The 6,000-nt window shown below is 46.5% G+C and overlaps 1 protein-coding gene across 2 annotated transcripts in view; it reads left to right on the top strand.

Annotated features, from left to right (window-relative positions):
- Positions 1–336: 336 nt before the first annotated feature.
- KLHL13 (kelch like family member 13) overlaps positions 337–6,000 on the top strand; it is a 79,862-nt gene continuing 74,198 nt past the window's right edge. Inside the window, exon 1 of one of the 2 annotated variants that reach the window (XM_014887157.2) lies at positions 337–419. The gene's annotated coding sequence lies outside the window, so the exon portion shown is untranslated. The remainder of the gene's footprint in view (positions 420–6,000) is intronic. The other variant, XM_014887173.2, reaches the window with a different exon arrangement.

The raw sequence follows: 6,000 nt of genomic DNA, 5'->3' as shown, positions 1-6,000 counted from the left end.
AGGCCAGGCTGGATGGGGCTTGGCGCAACCTGGTCTAGTGGAAGGTGTCCCTGACCATGCCAAGCAGGTTGGAACCAAATGTTCCTTAAGGTCCCTTCCAGCCTAAAGCATTCTGTGATTTTATGACTGTTGCTGTCTCTGTCTGTCGTCCCTTGGTTGCAGCAGCTCTCCTGACGCTCCATGCACCTGGAGTCGAGCTCTGCTGCAGAGCTGCTGCCACAGACCACGCCCCCTCCGCGGCCCCGCCCCCCTGCGCCCCGCCCCTTCCCGTCCCGCGCATGCGCAGTTCTCACGGCCGTGCCGGTGACGCGAGGCCGGGCGGGGCGGGCCGGGCGCGCGCGGGGAGCGGGGCCGCGCTCGGCACTTCGGGGACGCTCCGGAGCGGGGCCGCGGCCGGGGCCGGGCGGCCACAGCCGCAGGTGAGGGCGAGGCGCGGGAAACCGGCTCGGTTCTGCCCAGCTCGGGGGACCGGCGGGGGCGGGAGCGCCGCGTCCTGCGGGGCCTCTGCGGCCGCTGGGGGAGCGGGGCCGCACTCAGAGAGCGGCGCGGGGGGGCTGCCTCGCACCGGCGGGGCTGCCCCGTTCACCGGGGGCTGCTCGGAGGCCGCGGGGAGCGCTGCGGGCGGCGGGGCTCCCTGCGGGCGGGACGGGACCGGGGTGTCCCGGCTGCACTCGGGGGGCGGCGGGCGGTGACCCCGGTGCCGGCGCACGGCGTGGGGCAGTGCGGGACCCCGCGGTGAGGGAGGGCGGGCGGGGGTGCCCCCATTACAGCGGGTACCGGCGAGGGCTGCTCGGGGCGGGGGCAGAGCCCGAGTGCGCCGTGCCCGGCGGGGCAGGGACGGGGTCCGGCAGGACGGGGGTCACCGCTGGGAGTGGCCGGGGACACCGCGGGAGTGTCCCGGCCGGGGTCGCGGCTGGCGGCGTGTGCGGACCGGGCTGCGGCGCTTGTGCCCGCTCGCAAAAAGTATCTTTAACTCTCCTTTTCCAGGCTTTGTTGTGCAGCCATTGTAATCGTTCTCTTCCTTCACCCGGCCCGTTCTGCTCGTCAGTGTTCATTGTTCCCTGGTCTTTACATAGGCTGGACGAGGTCTGGGTACGGGAAGGAGTTTTGGGGATCAGTTCCGAGATGCAGCCATTACAAAGGGGGACGTAGCTGTCTGTTGTAATTGACTTGTCAGTTTCCTCTTCTCCCCTGTTCGCATAAAATTTAGGCCAAGCTCTGTTTTTAGTAGGTACTGTTCAGGACTTTTCGCCTCCGTACGAAAAGTGCGGTGTTAACTTAAGAACTCTAGGAGTCTTGGCTCGGCTTCTTTGTATAATTCAGGAGACGCAAGGTGCACATCTTTTTCAATTTTGTATGGCAAGGGGCTCTTCAGCTTGGATATTCTGAGTGTTAATGAAACTGATGCTGTCTTGGACCTGCTGTGAAATCTGCATCAGAAATACTTCTCTTACTCATTTAAATATGCCTCATACATTTGAATAGAACGCCACAGAGGAGTTTTCCTTATTCTTTCCCCAGTGAGCTACACATAGAGATAATGCTAATGAATAACCTTCAGGGCACTCTTCCCACTTCTCTGATTTCATGGTAGAGCTTGTTCTGTAGTCCTGTTTAATACTAGAATACTCTGCAGAGTGTTGATAGTAAAAAAAAAAATTGTGTATTAACTTAAATGCTATCCTGAATGCACTTCTTGTGATCTCTTTGATTCTATGATTTTCAAAACCGTGCTTCTAAACATTTTCCTTCACTTTTAAAGTTCAAAAAATTGTAGCGAGGTGCCAGCACAAATTAGCATGCTGCTCTGCTTCAAAGAAGCAAGACTGCTTCTAGTGAGCCTAGGTGTCAAAAATGAATTAAAGTGATTTTGTCCCAGCCATCTTTTTAAAAATTATTATTACTTTCAAGAATTTCTTCTTCTCTTCTGTTAAAGATTCACTGAACTGAATGTCATCTGAGGCTGCAGTTCAGCTGTACCTGATCTGTAGCAGCAATAGTGCCTTGGAGACTTCTGCAATTCGTGGTATCATTGGCACAACTTCTGGTGATGTATGAAGCAGATCAGCAGATGTACCCAGCCAGAAAAAAAGGGTAATGCCCAGATTCCCTGGTCTAGTTTGCAGTGGAATCCCCCAAATGGCAGGAGAGCATGTATGTGGTGTGATGATGAGCACTGGGATAGTCTCGGGCAGCTGTGGGGGCAAAACAGGGAAGTGAGGAGGAGCAGCTGCTGTCTTACTGGGGCAGCACATGAGGCTCAGAGGGGAAGTGAGATGGAGCTACTGCAGGAAGGGTTCTTCTGCTGGCACATGACCTGTCTAAAGGCACAGTGGGATTTGTCATACAAAGTAAAGCTTTGCCCCTGAATTCCAGAGCAGGCTGGATGGGGCATTGAGCAACCTGGTCTAGTGGGAGATGCCCCTGCCCGTGGCAGAGTGGTTGGAACGGGATTGAGATTTGATTTGAGATCCCTACCAACCCAAATTGTTCTATGAATTCTAGTCTCAAGTGGTTTTTTTTGTTTTGTTTTCCAACAGGATGAGAAAAATGCTGACGTTCTTAAAAAAAAAAAAATCAACAAGCTATCTCATGTTGAATGTATCTCAGTGTAATGTGATACTTGCATGTGTTTCTTTGATAATGGTGATCAAGCCCAGGTTGTCTGGATCTAAAGGTATAACCTCTGCTGTCTGAAATAAAAAATCATTAAAGTTACCTCCAGGGCTGTATGTTCTTGGTGTGGTCCCGCTGTTAGAAAGGGATAATTAATCAACACTACAAAGAAAGCGTTGGTAGAGATTCCAAAGGAATCTGCAGTGTGTTCTCCTGGGAGCGTTTCTGCTAGCACTACTCTATCATCTCCACAAACACCACAAGAAAAGCTGTCAGAAATGCTCGTGTTTTTCATGGCTGTTAGGTTGCTGAAATAGTAGTTGTGATGCCTAGTATATGGCTTTTTTTTTTCTTTACTCTTTTAGATGATATGTCTGTGCTGGCAAAACTTTCTGTGAAACTGCACTATGGCAAAAATTGAACTATTATGAAGTGTTTTAAGAATAGCAGCCTCAGAACATATTCAGTGTTTGGCTCTTTCACTGTATCAATAGTACAAAACTTTCCTAATGACTCGTAATAGCTTATCAGAGTTGATTTTGACAGCCTGGGGCTGGGTTCACAGGGATGAATGCTTTTATCACAGATCTGGAATAGTGTTTATGGGTGTCAGTGTGAGTGGGAGGTAAAAGCTTAAATAGATGGGGCGACATATTCCTCTTTCCTTTCAAAGTTCTCTACTTAATTTTTAATTCTCGCAGCTGTATTGCTTTGTCAGATACTGACTGGAAACATTTTTATGGTTTTCTTTTTAACTATTTGTGATGCAACAGGTTTACTAAAATTGTGATATTAGAGCTTTGTGGATAAATTAGAAACATTGCAAGAAACTTTTCTCAGTATATTGGCTAGCCCTAAGCAGAGTGTCTTTGAAAAGCTACAAAGTAATTAAGCAATGTTAGATTGTAGCCTCTGGGAGGAAGGGCATGCTTTCAGTGGGCATTAAGGGGAACTGAAAACTTTTCCAGTTTTATCTGAATTGTTATGAATTATGATTATGAAATTATTCAGCATTATGAAATATTATGAATTATTTTAATGAAGCTTTGTCTCTGAGGCTTTACACAGTAGGAGGTGTTTTGGGGTGAAGGTGTGCCTGTGCCATGTAGTGCAGACAGCCTGTATCCTGTATCAGGAGGTTCTCACAAGGGAACCAGGCTGTAAGTGCACTGGGGTGGGAGATACAGGGAGTTGGAATGTGTGACTTGGTATCGGTGACAGAAATGTTTCAGAAGTGGATTTCCTGAAGATATCTTTTGGATTTTGAGCTCGGAAGGGATCTATTTGAACCCAGGAGGAGCTTGCGACCTGTGACAAAATTTAAACCTGACTCCTTTAATTGGTCTATGTATTTCAGGAGACTAAGAAAGTTTGGTTTTCCATGTTCAATGTCCTGTTATGAATTTGATGTCTTCAAGGCTTGTTCTGAGAAACTATTTTCAAGCAAGTCAGCTGTACTACTTTTTGAAGAATGCTTCAGCTACTGATTTGTATTATTGATGTTTTTGCTATAAACTTGCTGTAGGAAATATGTAATTTGATTTCTTTTTGTGGAAACAGTGCTTTGTTAATACTAATGACAATGGTCACATGATTCCTTGGGGTTTTTGTTTTACTTTCTTTGTGGCTGATGCAGCTGCTTGATGATGTGTTCTGTAGTTGGGAAATGTGAGATTTGTTTGGCAATGCCAGCTATTCTGCTTGGTTTCTTTACTGTGAAATATTTAAAATATGAATAAGCTTATGTACAGGAGAAAGTACAAATGAAAATAGCTTGTAAACAGAAGTTTTGCTTTTAAATAAGTTCTTAGAGCTTCTGCCTTGACTTGTAGTTGCTTAAATTTTGGGTGAAATTTCAGACCTTTCTCCATTTCCTTATTAAAGAGCATCAGTTTTACCAGGTGCCCCATGCCTGCTTGAATTGTCACATTGCACGTTTTGCTCTCCCTTTTCTCTGGTGCCCAGACAGTGATGTGCATGGAAGGCTTCTGACAGAGCAAAGCTGCTGCTGTTCTCTGTGCAGGTGTGGACGGGACCAGAGCAGAACTGGTTGTCAGTAGGCAAAGCAGCAGGGCTGCTTACCCCTCATGTCAGACACTTGCTTTGGCTCCTGCTTCCTGGCATATGGACTTGTTTGTCCTGCCTCTCAGATGTCTCTTTATTTGCCTGAAGTGGGAGGTTTAAGCTGCTTTAGGACAGAGGTCCTGTCTAAGCTGTTCCACCTTGCAAGAAGAAAAGTTGGCACAAAGCTTATGGGAATGTGCTGCATGGATCTCATGGTTGAAACTAGGGATGGGGTGAGTGGAGCACCTGTCCTTGCCCTGAGGACTTAAAAGTATGTGTTCTAACAAATATTGCAGTAGCCAGCTACTCATCATGTGAGTCCTGTTATGAATGTTAATTTCCATCTTTGCAGGGCAGTGGGGGAAGAACTTTGTTCCTTTTTTCTGGGTGAGGAAAATGAGCTCATTCTATCAGTCTATTATTTGCAGAAATCGCAGACCAGGATTTAGCATCATTACAAGTGAAAATCATGGTGCATGGTAAATGAGCTTAATTCACACCATAACCATCTGGTCAAGTGCAAATTGTTATGAGGAAGGTGAGGTGCCGTGTAATGAAAAAATTCAGCAGAATGGGTGTGATTATGATTAAATGTTAGAATCTTATAGGCTGAAAAAAGCAAGCATAAATGTGAATTTCAACCTAGTTCCTTTTTCCTGGTTGTTCTTTGGGATCTCCATATGAGTGGTATGTTCTAGTTTTAGTGGAATGTGTTCTACATGCATTTAATTTAGTATTGTGAGAACTTTTCCTTTGAATAACTGACCTTATCTGATAATGCCAACAGGAGGAATCCAGTAGTGTGTTAAGATGATCTGAAATACCCAGCAGGTTTTTACTGTACTGGCTTTCTAAAGTTAAAGCTCTGGTTCTGTCATATATGATTACAGTATGTTTTTTACGTTTTAAAATAATTCTGTAAGAAAACAATGAAAAAGATTTATTTTAAATTCCTAACTTCTTCATAAACTTGTTAAGGATTGAAAATTAAGCAGAAGATTCACACTCAGACAGCAAAATCTGATGCCAGAGGCTTTGGGGGCAGTTTGGTGCTGCAGGTACCCAACATTTGTGCCTCTGGGTGGTCCTGCCTTGTGCCCTGATCTCCTGCTGCAGCTCCATGGGTAGAGTTAATGCTTGAGTGATTGCAGGATGATTTCTTTCAGGCTAGTTAGCTCATGGGAAACTTACCCACTCAGTAATGTTTTTATCAGCTTGCTAAATTACCCTGTGGCTACACCTTGCTATTGCTCTCACAGTTAGAGGCAGGAATTGTGTCAGGAGGTGAGAGGAGGGAAAGCAGCACGGCTTCTCCCAGCA

Source organism: Sturnus vulgaris, chromosome 14 (assembly GCF_052056855.1).
Source record: "Sturnus vulgaris isolate bStuVul1 chromosome 14, bStuVul1.hap1, whole genome shotgun sequence".
Taxonomy (NCBI): domain Eukaryota; kingdom Metazoa; phylum Chordata; class Aves; order Passeriformes; family Sturnidae; genus Sturnus; species Sturnus vulgaris.
This window is presented reverse-complemented; position numbering and strand designations above follow the sequence as displayed.